At 38.2% G+C, this 14,646-nt stretch overlaps 1 protein-coding gene and 1 long non-coding RNA gene across 3 annotated transcripts in view; one reads left to right on the forward strand and one right to left on the reverse strand.

The window, feature by feature from the left end:
- Positions 1-14,646, forward strand: part of brinp2 (bone morphogenetic protein/retinoic acid inducible neural-specific 2) — a 184,329-nt gene that overhangs the window by 98,427 nt on the left and 71,256 nt on the right. The gene's annotated exons all lie outside the window — the stretch shown is intronic.
- LOC129361918 (uncharacterized) overlaps positions 1-14,646 on the reverse strand; it is a 29,780-nt gene that overhangs the window by 14,315 nt on the left and 819 nt on the right. Inside the window, exon 2 of the long non-coding RNA XR_008606176.1 lies at positions 9,706-9,751. This is a non-coding gene — a long non-coding RNA (uncharacterized LOC129361918). The remainder of the gene's footprint in view (positions 1-9,705; positions 9,752-14,646) is intronic.

Raw genomic sequence — 14,646 nt, forward strand, 5'->3', positions numbered from 1 at the left:
AGTCTCCTCATTTGAAATGGATTCTTTTTAATGCAGAAATGGTTATCTAATGCTGAAGTGATAGACTTCGTCCCTTTTTTTATAGCCAAGAGAACTGGAAACAAAAAAATTAATAAACTCCCAAACCTAGTTTTTTAGGGTGCAATGGAAATAGGACATATCAGCCTCCTGTCTCTCCCTCTCTCTCTCTCACTCTCTCTCTCTCTCTCATGCACACACATACACACACAGAGGAGAGGAGATGGGTTATAGCACAACTCCCAAAATAGCTGAGGGAAATGTAATAGGGAAACCAAGGCATTCATCTCCCTGATTTCACCAGTATGCCTGATAAATTAAGGCAAGAGAGTAAATTTCAGAGCGTATCACACAACCATAGAGTTAACTTTTGTCAAGACCAAAGTAACACTAGAATATGCTTCATGGGATAGATGCTGCATGTATCAAACCAATATGCTGTTTCATTATGAACCAGGGCAGAAATGCAAAATATCATCAGGGTAGAAGAATTGTGTATGGAGCTTGTTGTGCTGCTGCACTTTTACTTTGAAAGTGCTGCTTTCCTTGTTCCTCCAAACAAGAAAAGGCCCCTTGTTTGGAGGAAAACAAGGATCCTTTCCTGCCAGCACCAGCACATTCTGATTAAACAGTAGTAATTGTTTTGAAAACTGCTTGTGGAATGATTATTCCTAAAAGACCAAACATTTTTAAACTTACTTTATGCAGCAACCAGTCGTGTGTATTGCTGTAAATTTCACCAGACATTTTTTCACGTTAGTTGTTGTTGATGGGTCACTCACATCTGCAGTGTGTACTCTCAAAGATGTAACCCTCCTCTGTGTTTGAGCAATGCACTTTTAAGAATGCTACTTCTGCACCAGTTCAATCAAGAAAGCTGTTCACACACTCACCTTTTATTAAATAGCAAACTGTCTTCATCCAAGCCGACAGGCACTTTTGAAACTGGCTCTTGATATATTTTGCATGCCTCAGGCCCTGTCCACACTAATGTGGAAGATCTCCTGCCTTGCTTGGATCTCCCATGCAAACACAAACGGATTGCAAGTTACTGGTGGGTTTTTGGGTTTTTAAGAGTTTTAGTAAGTCTGTAAAAAATGGGTATTCATGGGGATATGTTTGGACCAGAAATCCATTGATTATTAAGAACTAGGAAATAAAGGCTCATTTAGCACAATTCGCCTGCTGCTTTCAATGACTAAAAGCCTCCAACACAGTGGAGGGATGTTTTGGTCTAACTACTAGTAACAAATCATTTCTATCCCACTTCATTTGTTAAAACAACAAAGAAATATGTTTTCTTGTCTGGGTCAAAAGAATATCAATCATCAAAAGTTCTTAGTTTATAGTTTTATAACCCCAGCCACGTTAGATATCAAATGTCGGGTTGCTTGATGTGCTCCGACTTCCTCAGTCAGAGAATTTCTTTAACAACTGGGAACCCACAAAATCTGACTTCCAACTACAAAGAGAGAGAATGCTCCTATGTGCTGTCATAGCAAAAGTTAGAATAACAAGCATTGTTTGGTTTACCCAGAAATTGAGCTTTACAAGTGTGATTCTCTTTCGACAGCCTTCTTTTTTTTTTTTTAAAGAACTACATAAATATATATTTATAATTTAAGGGAGTAAGTGATAGCATTTTTTAAAATAATTTCAAGCATCTCACAATCTTTTTCCTGTTGAATTACATTTTTAAAAAATGTAAATGAACTGAATATTGAAATATGTTTGTGTTAAATTAGACCCAGGAGCAAACGATACATAGGTAAAATTCCCAACCTCGGGCAATGCAGTGTTTTAGGCAGTCGGCGTGGACTGGGGGAGAATGTCTAATTCACTTATAAGAAATGTGAGATTTGACCAAACAATATTTTTTATTGAGTAATTACTTCTTTTCAAGTTCCCTTTTCAAAGCTCACTTTATACAGATTATGTCCTGCCTTTTTAGTGAATTGCGTAGGAATTGCTCTAGGTCAAATCTCAGCAGTGTTATTGATGCGTTAGCGGCATATTGAGTCTCAAGGTGCGCAGAGAGCTTAAATGTGAAAAATGTCTAAAGCAGCTGACGGAGACAGCCAACCCAGATCTGCCAGCTTCATAAATAGGCAGGTGATGTCTTCTACAGATTCATGGCACACTGAAATATTCACATTATTGAATGCTGAATTTGTTGACTTTCCCTTGCTGAAACTTTTTTTTTACGGCAGAGTTTTTGGTCCACAAAGTAATCTCTATTAGCCCCTTCATGTCACAGCTCCCATGTGCTGTCATAATGCCATCGCTGTTTGGGGTCCCTTGCAGTGAATTTCTAGTTTAATTTCTTACAGGAGAGGCATAATGACTCGGATGGGAGCACCTCAGACATCATTAAAAATCATGCACTAGTATTTTTCCTCCACGCTGGGTTGATGGTCTATTTCTAGAGGGTCCCTGCAAGACAGCGGGGAGTTTTAATGAACTCGAATCCCAGGACAAGAGAATTGACTTCATGATTCAGCTCCTAGGGTGAAAAATTGAAACAGCTCTGGCTTCAGAGCAGAGCCAAGCTTCTTTTATATGTACTGTTTGGGAGTAATAATCCGCTGGTTGAATGTTTGACGAGGCTGTTTGAAAACTTTTATGTGCCAATTTTCAGGTTTAGGAGCCGTACGTACAGTTGGGCCTCCCTGCTGAGTGATGTGTAACAAAAGTGGACATGTCAAGTCATAATTTTAAGCTTGCAAACATTTTCATTTTGCAGCTTTAAAAATTAATCGAGTTCATCTCAAGAAGTGCCTCGAAATTTGATGTTTCATTCATTCTAAGCTGCTGATGTTTTATTTTCAGAAGTGTTCGTGTTTTCACTTCTTGGCTGCAGTAACCAAGTTCCCTTGAGCGTAATAGCCTAATAAAAACACATATCCGATGAGGCAGCTAAAAAAATATCACCTGTCCTGCGCACCAAAGCTCATTTCCATGGAGGATTTGTTGTGAACAATGAAGCACAGTTTTTATGGAGAACCTGAAGGTTGTGCAAACCCCTCCTCCGCCCACAACCACCAACTCCAGAAATAGTCAGAAATAATAAGTGGGCCACTTCTTATTAATAGGTAACACTGTACCTGATTCAGGTGATGCTGCTCATTATAAAGTTTCAGCTCTGTTCACTTGCAACACCACAAACTTCTCTTCATGAGTCACAGCTCCGAACAAACAGGCTTGTAGTGAACATGGTGGGAGAGGGCACAAGTGCAGTTCTCACCACGGTGTGTGCTTCGTTCTCATTTCCCCTCTGTGGCTTCGTTCCATCAAAATTCTTTCTGGCTTTTTTTATTTTCATTTTTAGGAATTTGGGTCTAGATCAAACCACAAAGGAGTAAAATAAATAAATAAATAAATAAATAAATAAATAAATAAATAAATAAATAAATAAATAAATAAAAGGGTTTATCTATTTTTATTTTTGGCCTCAGAGATGTACGTACGTTTCATTGATTCTTTCAATGTTTTATTATTGGAAAACATTAAATCTATTGCCACCATGGTAAAAATGTTAATCAAAGCCGTAATCCCTTGAAACTGTTTTTTAAAAAGACCAAAGTTTGACTTGAGGGCATTCACTGGGAAGAAAAGCAAACAAATGAATAAATAATATTTTCTTACTATGACTGAGATGACCATGGAAAAAGGTTGATATTTTTGTGCCTGTTTAACCACAATGTTGCCATAATGCTTTGGATTATTATCCTGTTAAAACACCTTCTGGATAAAATTTTTTTTTAAAAACCAATTTACTGGTAGAATCCACAAGATCTATCGCTGAGAGAATCCACCAGAATCTTTTGGTATTTATAAAGTCCATGATATTATTCATACTTACAGACCCCCCGAAGGGACATAGATGAATTTTTTCTTCTACTTTACCTCACAAAGGTTTTACATTTCCATGCAATACTTTTGCAGTCCCTTGCAATATGTTTTATGTTTCCTTGAAATAATGTATTCACTAGTCAGATTATGTGACATCTTGAACTCTGAAAATCTTTCTGCTGCAATACAAGGCTTTTAAAGGTTTTTTTTTCTGTTCGTTCCTTGTCTTTAGGATACAAATGCACCACAAACTTAATTGCAAATTACTAGAAGCAAAATGGGCAAAACTTTGGCTTTCAGTCTCTACTCAAACACATAATCAAAACATAAACTTTCTGAAAGGAAAGGAAAAAAGAAAACAATACATCCAACTATTTGGAATATTTTTCACTTATATTTGTGGCAAAGTATCGCCATGTGACAGTTTTGGTTGTCTTTTCTGTGTTGCTAATCTGAATGGTTAATAAAGAGCCATTTTCATGTGGTTCCATCTCCACCTTGCATAAACCAACATGAACACACAGTTCATAGATCAATTTTCAACCAGTTTTCTGCACTAAGGAGTGGAAAAAGTATGAATGCATTTAAACATAAGAAAAAACACTTCTTGAGAGGGACTCCTTAAAGGTCAGTATGCAATTTTAAATTGACATTTATCACTGTGACTGCAGAATAGACCATGATGTAGTTCAGACACTTATTGCGAGGGAACATAATATTTATTGAGAGGAAATGCAATACTTTTGCTAGGTAAGAAGAAAAAGGTCCTGTCATGTCCCCGAGAGGGGTCCGTATACTCTAACAAGGTTTCCAGGGTTTTGTAAAAAAACAAAAATACAGACCTACAGAATAAAGAGCAGTGTTTTTCCAACATATTTATGTTTTTTTTTTTATTTTAAACTCACGTTTTTTGTTTCCAAATAGATCAATCTTAGACTTATCTAACCAAATTAGAATTTTAGTTCAAGTTTATCTAACTCTACTGTAATTCTTTTTTTTATTTTTTCTGGCATTTATTTTTGAATATAATTAACATGTAATGGCTGTTATGGCGACTTTGTGACCCTAAGGAGCCACTCCTGGCTGCAAATTTCCAACAATGAGCCTTGTGTATTTTTATTTCTCCCCTACTGTCCTCTTGCTATGTGTCGGACTACAGAGACAAATATAAGCCCTCAGCCAGCCAGAGGCCAGTGGTTAAAAACAATAACCTCTCTGTCATGTCATATTTATGCCACAGGGAAGCAAAATGTTACGGCTTACTAATAAAAACTTCTTGCTAATAAGAATTTTGCTGTGCATCTTTACTAGAGGTCGGCCACAAATTTGAATCAGAAATAATGAAAATAAGGACTGGGTTATAAAATAATTGTGAAATTATAGAATCATGCAAGAATAGAGAATAAGAATGTTGTTTTGCAGATGCTGATCATAGACCAGTTTTGAAAAGGTGGGCAATCAAGAAAGGAAAATATAAATAATTATATTAAAAAATATATATAAATAATGGTAGAAATTTCACAAAAAAAGCTTTCTGATGCATTTTCTGGTTTATCTTTATCTGGAGTAACATTTTTAGAGCTATATTTGAAGAATGCAAACATGCGCATTTACAGTATACTATAACAAAATGTCAATTTGTCCTCCATCTTTGGAACCAAACCTTTGGGGAAAACAGTAAAAAATTATTTTCTCAAAAACACTAAAGTGATTAATACGAGGTGCATTCACCCCTCCAACCATTCATTTATATCATCCCATATCTGACAGCTAATGACATCCAGGTGTTGCTCTTTCCAGCACTGCTGCCAGGAGGAGCATCCAAAATAAATTTCTGCATAGGTTAGAGATTCTTTTTCCCTGATTTAAAAACTAAATTTCCTCTTCTTCAGCAAAAATGAGTGCCAGAGCTGCAGGTGCAATCAGCGCTGTGCTAAAACCTTTTAATTAACACAATCTATCATCATTAGCCAAGCGGTCAGCTAGCAGCCCCACTGTTAACTCTTAGGGAACGGAGCGAGGAGAAAAGTAAATGATGCAGTGTGCTTCTTTGCTTTTCGGGCTCAGTCACCATCAGTTCCTACATTTGCTGTGCTCACTCATTTCGGTGCAACGCTGAAAACACATCAGTCTACATCAGCACCTCTAAATCAGTCCACGACTACTTCCATCCTGTGACTCGCAGGACTAAATACTAAGCTGGCAATAGTGCTTGCCAGTGCATGCAATGAATTGTACTTGCCTGCTTTTGAATGAGATTAACATTTGATTTAAAATATTTGGAATGAAATACTGATGGAATTTAGAGACTTTGTTTCCCCCGGAGTTGTTCTGTGCCTCAAGTACGTTTGTTCACTAAAATTCACCAACAACAAGCCCAGTAATTCACAGAACAGCTGTGCTTTCACATATGAGAGAATACATTGTGTGTCCTGGCTACACAGACATGACACATTTGGCTTATATTTGCCATCCATCTATATCCTCCGATATCTCACTGATAGTCAGCCGAGAGCTTTTAAACACAACACTTCAGAGTCACAAAACATTCGCATCTTGAAGGCTCAGGATGTTATCACCTGAAGCAAGTTAATGTTGTAGCTAAATCTCTAAGGTTAGGTAAGGATTTTTAAAGTGCCTTGGGGAAAAGCAGTTCTTTTAGATAAGGTCAGTTTTGGTATGTGTGTTGTACCCTTCAACGTGTAGCTTTTCTTCCACCTCACAATTGTGCACGGCTTTTTGTGGGTCTCTAGGATAAAATCCCCAAATTTTTAGTTGCTACTTGGCAAAATGTAAAACAATCAAATCATTTGATACTTTTTCCAGGTTCTGTAGTTGCATTAATCAGTCTTCAGGGTTAGTTCCAAATTGCCATGCACATAGCTAACTAACCAGTGCGCTTGGCTAAAAAAAAAAAAGTCAATGTGTGGCTGCAGCAATTATTGCGAAGATGGTTCAGAGTCTGAAGGGGGTGAGAACAGGAATTGTTTCTGCAGAGAGAACAAGGTGCATTGCTGCACCATGGCCATGCAGAGAAAAGTGTTTCACAAGTGAGACATCTTAGACTTGAATGTAGGAGGAGAGTTCGCTGAGAATGTAATCAGAAGAGAAACTTGTGAAAGTAAGGGATGGATAGGTGTCTCTGAACACAGAGTGAGAAAGAGAAGGTTGTCTTGGTTCCTCTTGACCTTTTTTGTTTGTTTTTATGTCTTTGCCTTGGCCTCTTTGCTGCTGCAAGGTGTGCCCTCACACCCATGGCTGACTCATTTGCACCACCTTCGAGACAGAACAGTGTGGCCGGAGCTCAGGGTAGCCTGTACTAGTGCTGAGCTGCGACTGTGCAGCTGTGGGCAGACCTTAATTGGCACATTAAGAGAGAATGAACCTCCTAATGAAGCACAAGTGTGACCATATGCTCCCGAGGCCATTCCTTCTATGGACAGCTTTGTCACGCTCTGTAGTAAATGGTAGCAAAACTGACTCCTACTTTGAAGACAAGCATTTAATGCAACAACAAAAAACTAATTACAGCCACTGCTGTCTTTATCATAGTACTGCCTGAATGACCCTATTCATATTTTCTTTATAATATCAGGGAGAACAGGCTTATTGTATATTTCTGAGTAGCTCTCAACAGAATAATTATGGTATTGTGTTGTCTGTAATGGTAAACTTTTGACCGCAAAAAGTAGTTGTTAGTAGGGAAACTGTGACAATGACACACTACATTTATACCTCCTCCTGTGTATGTTCTACTGTGTGTACAGGCGAGAAAGTCCACTCATGGGAAAAAAACAAACAAACAAACAAACAAAAACAGTGTTTTGTTCCAGAATACTAAATTCATACCACTTATATCCTAAGTCTGTTTTGTTTGCACATACATGTAGATCAGGGGCTTAGCTAACCTGCTAATTTAGACAACATAATTTATGAGTCACATTTTCATTGCTGACCCGTCTCCTCTCTCCTGGCTGATCTCTTTGTAAAGAAATAGGAAGATTGTAATGTAATAAAATCCAGATCATCGCCTGTCATTTGTGGATCTCTCGTATGGACTCTTGCCCTGGGTGATGAGGGTGACCTGGGGCAGATTTTTGTTTCCTTACTAAAAACACATGACCTACCGCACGCTGAAGTAAAAGCAGAGAGATGCTTCATCCTCCGAATCATCCATAATCTGTGCCCCGGTTTTTAATTAATAGTAAGTCATCTTTTTGTGCCGAAATACCTTCGTATGTGTTCCTCATGTTTTTCAGGTCGCATCTTTACACCATACCGCTCATAAAAGAATCTTGGGAAATACTAAAAAAAATATTTCCTTACTAATTTGTATGTTAATATGTAGAAATATTCATAGGTAATGTTGCAGAAGCAGTTTCAAGTATCCCCATAATATAATGCAAGACATTAGAATAATAATGCTTTATTGTGAATGTTTTATTTTGAATGAATGTTTTTATTATGAATGTGTTCAAAACCAAATGAACACATTCATAGGCATATTGCTTTTCATCAGTCCCAAGATTTGAAAAAGTGCCATTGCACAATGAAAACTGGCAAAAACTAAGGTTTGGAGGTTTGAGAATGTAAAAATATGTACATTTCCCATATTTTCTAATAATTACATGGAAAATTACTGGTCCTTGTTTTCTACACTCTTTCATGAAACTGGGATCATTAGTCTAATAATAATTGCATCAATAATGACAATGCTGTGAAACAAAAATGTGATAAAGTTTGACACATTTCTCATTACCTTTAATGGCTCTTTTAAAGGTCAATGCATATAAGAACAGATACATTCCCGGATACAGCAGTTGAAGGAGCTGTTGAGGTAAAGCTGCAATTAACTGTGTACTTTTTTTATCATTGGGATTTTAAAACTAATTCAGAGCTTTTATGTTCAGTGGTATTTCTGTATTAGACAAGACCACTAAATGAGCTACTGAAGCCGTTAATTCTTTACTTTTTCTTTAATCTGAACCAGTTTTGTTTCCTTGATTGAAAGATGCTTTTTCTTTTACTCCAAGTTATAAGAAGAACAATAAAGTTCTTTCTGACCAGGACGTTTCATACTTCATAACAGCTCAAGTGCAGAACCACTGGGAAATTCTCATAAAACACATAATGCTGAAGACTTGAAATAAGTTTAATATTTGGGTTTTAATTGAATAAGTTTAAGTTTTTAACATTGCTCGTGCTAATCATTTGGTTAGTTAAACAGCAAAAGCAATGGAGCACAGAATGGTAAAACCTCATTTGGTTGATTAAAACATTCCCTCGGGGTAACGTTCTGCCCTGATTTATTAATTAGGACATTAATAATTTATATTTTACTTAGTCAAATGTGAACAGATGACTTTTTAAGTGAGACTGGCTGAAAAAGCTGTTTTGTACACTAAAATAAATTGCACCATTTGTTAATATTATTGTATTTATTTATTTGGTGTGGGAAAAATGTTTGATTTTGAGGCCAAACTGAGCTGTAGATTTATGGGTTTAAGATAATAGTTGACATTCAATCTGAACAATTAAACATCATGACATGCAACCAACTACTCAATAGTCTGAATACTTCAATTTATGACTAAAATTCTTAACTCTCCTTAATGTTTTTATTATTATTATTATTATTATTATTATTAACACTATGATGAAGTAATGTGCATTCTTTCCATTTTTTGTTTTTTTCTCCCTTTTTTATATATTTTTGTTGAGTCTTTCAACTATTCTGCTTCCATTTTTATTACTGAACTGCAAATACTGAATTGTACTAAATACACACAGAAACAATCACTCCCATCAATTGAAGTAGTAAAAAAAAAATTTCACCTCGTTTTGTGTCAGGTCCCAGGTGTTCTACCTTCAGCCACAATCACTGCAGATGCAGAAAAGACAAAGAAGTTATTACTTTAATATTATTACTCTAATTAACACATAACTCTAAGGTCTGATCTCTGGAGGCCATGTTTAGAACTTTCACAAGTTTTAACGATTGGAATCTCATTAATGTTGCAGGAGGAATTTGATTATCTTATTCTTATTCAGGGATCAAAAGCATCTGTTAAAATTAAGAGTCTGATTTTTTATTATTATGCAGTATACATAAATGCAATAAACTAATATCATACTGTACTAACTTATAATTGCTGCTGTAAACAAAGCAAATCATAATACACTAGTAATAACATCACAGATAAAAGAAAGTTAACATGTAATTATATCCAGTTAAAATGATTTTGAAAAGAAATAATTATTGTTCTTGATGAAAGGTCTTGGCTGTTCTATCCTGAGCTCCATATGTTTGACCTCCTCAATGTGACCCCAATGTAAGAGCACATTATGGTAATAATAATGCAATACACTCTGTATCGTTCTTTATTGTGTAGGTTTTGGAATTAGAATTTTGGAAATACCAAATATACATATATAACTTTAAACACAACTTTTGCTATTAACTTACTTGGAAAGGCACAACTCTGATCTGATTTTAGTGGTTTAACTGCTAGCTATTACACTTTTTTTTCACCCACACAATTATATCTGGATAATTGAAACAGTTTTGGTTTTTGAAAATCAGAAGTTGTTTGTATGGGGTGAAACGTTTTAGCACCAGATGAGGTGCCCTTTTCCCCTTAAAAACAGTGGCGGAGCTAGACTTTTTTTCAAGGGGTGGCCAAAGGGTGAGCAAGGCTTTATCAGAGGGGTCCATATACAAATGATGAACGAAAGGAAACAAATATTTTCTCACACACACTCAAATTAAAATGGTTTATTTAACTAAGATTTGCCATGACCAAACAAGACGTTAAACGGCACTATGGAACAGTGAACATGTAAATGTAAACTCAGAGCCCAGAATATGACCAAAAACAAATAAATAAATAAACTGGTGCTTCTGGTGTGCAATAGGTTGTGCTGGGTGGGGGCAGTTCAGTGCCATTTCCTTCTGCTTCACTGTCTTCCTCCCCAGAGTCTGACTCTGAATCTGAATCACCCTCATCTCTCTCTGGAACTTAATTGGAAATGCATAAACAGACACAATAAAAAATGCATAAAGCATCATGCTAACCTTTAGAATTAGGCTTATTGGATTTTAATACTTAATAACTCTGTCACAGCCTCTAACCCGCTGGTGATACACTTGGGCCTGGAGTCTCCTGGCTGGATTCTCCAGGTTGGTCACTGCTGCAGGGTTCTGTCTGGTCCTGGTCACTGCTGCAGGGTTCTGTCTGGTCCTGGTCACTGCTGCAGGGTTCTGTCTGGTCCTGGTCACTGCTGCAGGGTTCTGTCTGGTCCTGGTCACTGCTGAAGGGTTCTGTCTGGTCCTGGTCACTGCTGCAGGGTTCTGTCTGGTCCTGGTCACTGCTGTAGGGTTCTGTCTGGTCCTGGTCACTGCTGCAGGGTTCTGTCTGGTCCTGGTCACTGCTGCAGGGTTCTGTCTGGTCCTGGTCACTGCTGCAGGGTTCTGTCTGGTCCTGGTCACTGCTGTAGGGTTCTGTCTGGTCCTGGTCACTGCTGCAGGGTTCTGTCTGGTCCTGGTCTGGCCCTGGTTTTTGCCTCTTTAAGAAGAACTGGGAGATATTCCCTTTTCTCTTCATTTGGGCTCTACACAAAATAAGAGCCTGGTATTTAGACTCCATGACTGTTTGGCAGAGACACTATTTTAACTATTATTTAAACTATAGTTTTTAGTTTTCAGTAGCTAGCTAAAATAATACTAAATTAAAAATACATTAACTAGAAAATTCCTGAAGAAATTTAACCGGGGCCTGCCAAAGTGTGCCCGTCGGTTTGGACCCAGTGTTCTGATGCTAAACATTAGCATAATGCTCAAGAAAGCTGCAGTATAAACAGTAGTAGGTGGAATGTTACAAGCACGTAAACTAACATGGACTTGCACCATGCAGTATGTTAAAAGTAATGTATAAGCTAAAATTAGCCAAAATGCTAATGTGAGCCTACATGCTTTCAGTAGCATGTCGGGCATCTCTAGCATGAAGTCTGTAATTGACTTACTCCATTCAGTATACTAACCATGGGTAATAAGTAAGGGAAATGGCTAATACCTCATTTAAGATAAAAGGCTAATGCTAATGCTCTGCCTTGTTCCGCAAACAGAGCCCTAACCTGAGTGAAAAAGATAAGGCAGGATAATCTCATTGCACTGCCTTTGGCAGTGCACTGGTCGAGAACAATGAAATGGTAATGTTTGTGCTAATGTTAATGCACCGTCTTGCTGCGCAAGACAGTGCCCTAACCTGACAGAAAAAGATAATTCAAGCTAATATCATTGCAACGCTTGTGGCGCTGCAAAAGGTGGAGTGAAATTTTAAGGCTTTTATTTTGAAATTTTCGGTAAGCTTAATTTGAAGTGGCAACACTAATCTCACGTGTAACACTAGTTCAGTCAGTTATATAATGGCCTAAAGAGCAAAGTCTTGATATAAAAATGTCCAGGCTTTTATTTACGGAAGAATAAGTTATAATAATAATAACTAGATGCGTTTCCATTGACCGTATAAATAATAAATTAGCTATTTGGAAAAGCAGCAAGTTTGAAAAACACTCAGGTTTTGTGATAAAAGACGGTTTTGACACACCAACAATAGAGTTCCTTCAAGAAGATCAATGGGACAGAAAATGCAGACTCATTAAAATACAGTTGTAATAAAAAGAAAAAGTACATCCAGTTTCAATCCAAGGGCTTTATCAGGAAGTTATGCTTATTATAGCATTGGAACAGTTTACACGACAAAAACATCACTTCCTTCAACAGAATATCCAACCCGTTTAAAATAATAAGCTATCGCAGATGACTTTTTATTTTTCTTGAATACCGTTTATCTGTATTTATCTCTTTTGGTTTTTCTTGGGGAATAATAAATGTTTCACTCTGTCGTCACACATTGTATCTGCGAATGAAGTTAAAAAAAAAAACATTCCCCCCGTCCCCCACCTTAACTCCCCCTCATGCAAAAGACTTCTTGTGGCTTTGATGTGAAACTGTGATGTCACTCATCCTGTCTGTGACATCACTGGTGACTGTCTCTATATTCTCAGATTCCTCTGAGAGATTCATTTGCAGCTTCACGTCTGAAAGAATCAATAATGGCAGAGAAAAATTTATTTTCCGCAGAAGTTCAACCGACCGCAATGCTAGAAAACGATTTTTTACTGGCGAGAATTGAAATTTTAAAGAGCAGCCGAAATATGTTCAAGGAACAGAACCAGGAACTCGAAAGAGAAAATAAAATTTTGAGAGAAAGGATTGAGCGCTTCCATAAATGTACAAACAATAATGCCAGGAGCATTCAAATAAAAAACGATCTCCTGGAAACCAAAAATAGACACTACAAAAAAATGGCATGGAAATTAAATTATGATTTGGTGAGGGAGAAATCCAAAATTCAAAAATTAAACAGCGATTATAATGCCATGGCGAAGTCCTATGTGGTCCTCGATCGGACACATAGGACAACAAGGGAGAACGCCAAGGACGCTTACGAAGAGAAGTCCAGAGAAGCGGAGTCCCTCAAAGAAGAAAATCTTGGGCTCCAACAACAAATAGTTTCTTTGAGGGAAGAACTTGAAATGATTAATGCAAAGGCAAAGTCGGAAGCGAGCCCACCAAAAGAGACTCCACTTCAAAACCAAGAAGATGTTAATGAAGAAAATCCGGAAGAGAGGCCAACAGTCCTCAGAAGAATTGGAACTGCATTTATAAATTTATATAATTCGGGAACATTGCGGTACTGGGTACCCGCATGGATATTTTAATTTCTGGATGGGCTATTTGGGGTATAGCGGCAGCAGGGGGACACATTTTGGGGGTCGCTGGCACTAGGAACCTTAGGGAACGCTGGCGGCAGAGGGAGAGATTTTGGGGTCGCTGGCACTAGGAGCCTTGGGGTATAGTGGCAGTAGAGGGAGACATTTTGGGGGTCGCTGGCACCAGGTCCCATAGGGAACGCTGGCGGCAGAGGGAGAGCTTTGGGGGCCGCTGGCACCACGCGCCTTTAGGGACGCTGGCGGCAGAGGGAGAGCTTTGGGGGTCGCTGGCACCAGGTCCCATAGGGAACGCTGGCGGCAGAGGGAGAGCTTTGGGGGCCGCTGGCACTAGGAGCCTTGGGGGACGCTGGAGGCAGTAGAGGGAGACATTTTGGGGGCCGCTGGCACCAGGTCCCTTAGGGAACGCTGGCGGCAGAGGGAGAGATTTTGAGGGCCGCTGGCACCACGCGCCTTTAGGGACGCTGGCGGCAGAGGGAGAGATTTTGGGGTCGCTGGCACTAGGAGCCTTAGGGGAAATTTCGAAAGCATTTTACCAGAGCAGGCATGCCTATCAATGTCATGAAAGTTTGATACCGATAGGGCGATACTTGTGGGCGTGACAGCGATTTAAAAATTTATTTAGGGTCAAAAATCAACTTCATTTGTAGCTCTAATGGAGTGGCAGTTGGTGGCGTTTGTACTCTGCGTTTCGGCAGTTGGAAATTGTAACTCCAAATCCCAATAAATGTAATATCTCCCTTCTCCGAATCAAGCTGAACGTTTTGATACCATTTTTGTGGGGGGGATACGCAGCGGTGCGAGCCGCATTAACATAAAATGACCATATTTCCAAGAATAAATGTGGGGACATTTCTCGCTCGGTGATAAAGTAAAAGCAAATTTACCAAAATAAAATGGAGAAACTGGGACAGTTACTGTTAACATATTTATTAACATTCAAACATTAAAGGCAAATATAAAAGCAGGAGCGTGTCTCTCTAC

This window comes from Poeciliopsis prolifica, unplaced genomic scaffold (genome assembly GCF_027474105.1).
Source record: "Poeciliopsis prolifica strain line A6 unplaced genomic scaffold, Auburn_PproV2 SCAFFOLD008, whole genome shotgun sequence".
NCBI classification, from domain to species: Eukaryota; Metazoa; Chordata; class Actinopteri; order Cyprinodontiformes; family Poeciliidae; genus Poeciliopsis; species Poeciliopsis prolifica.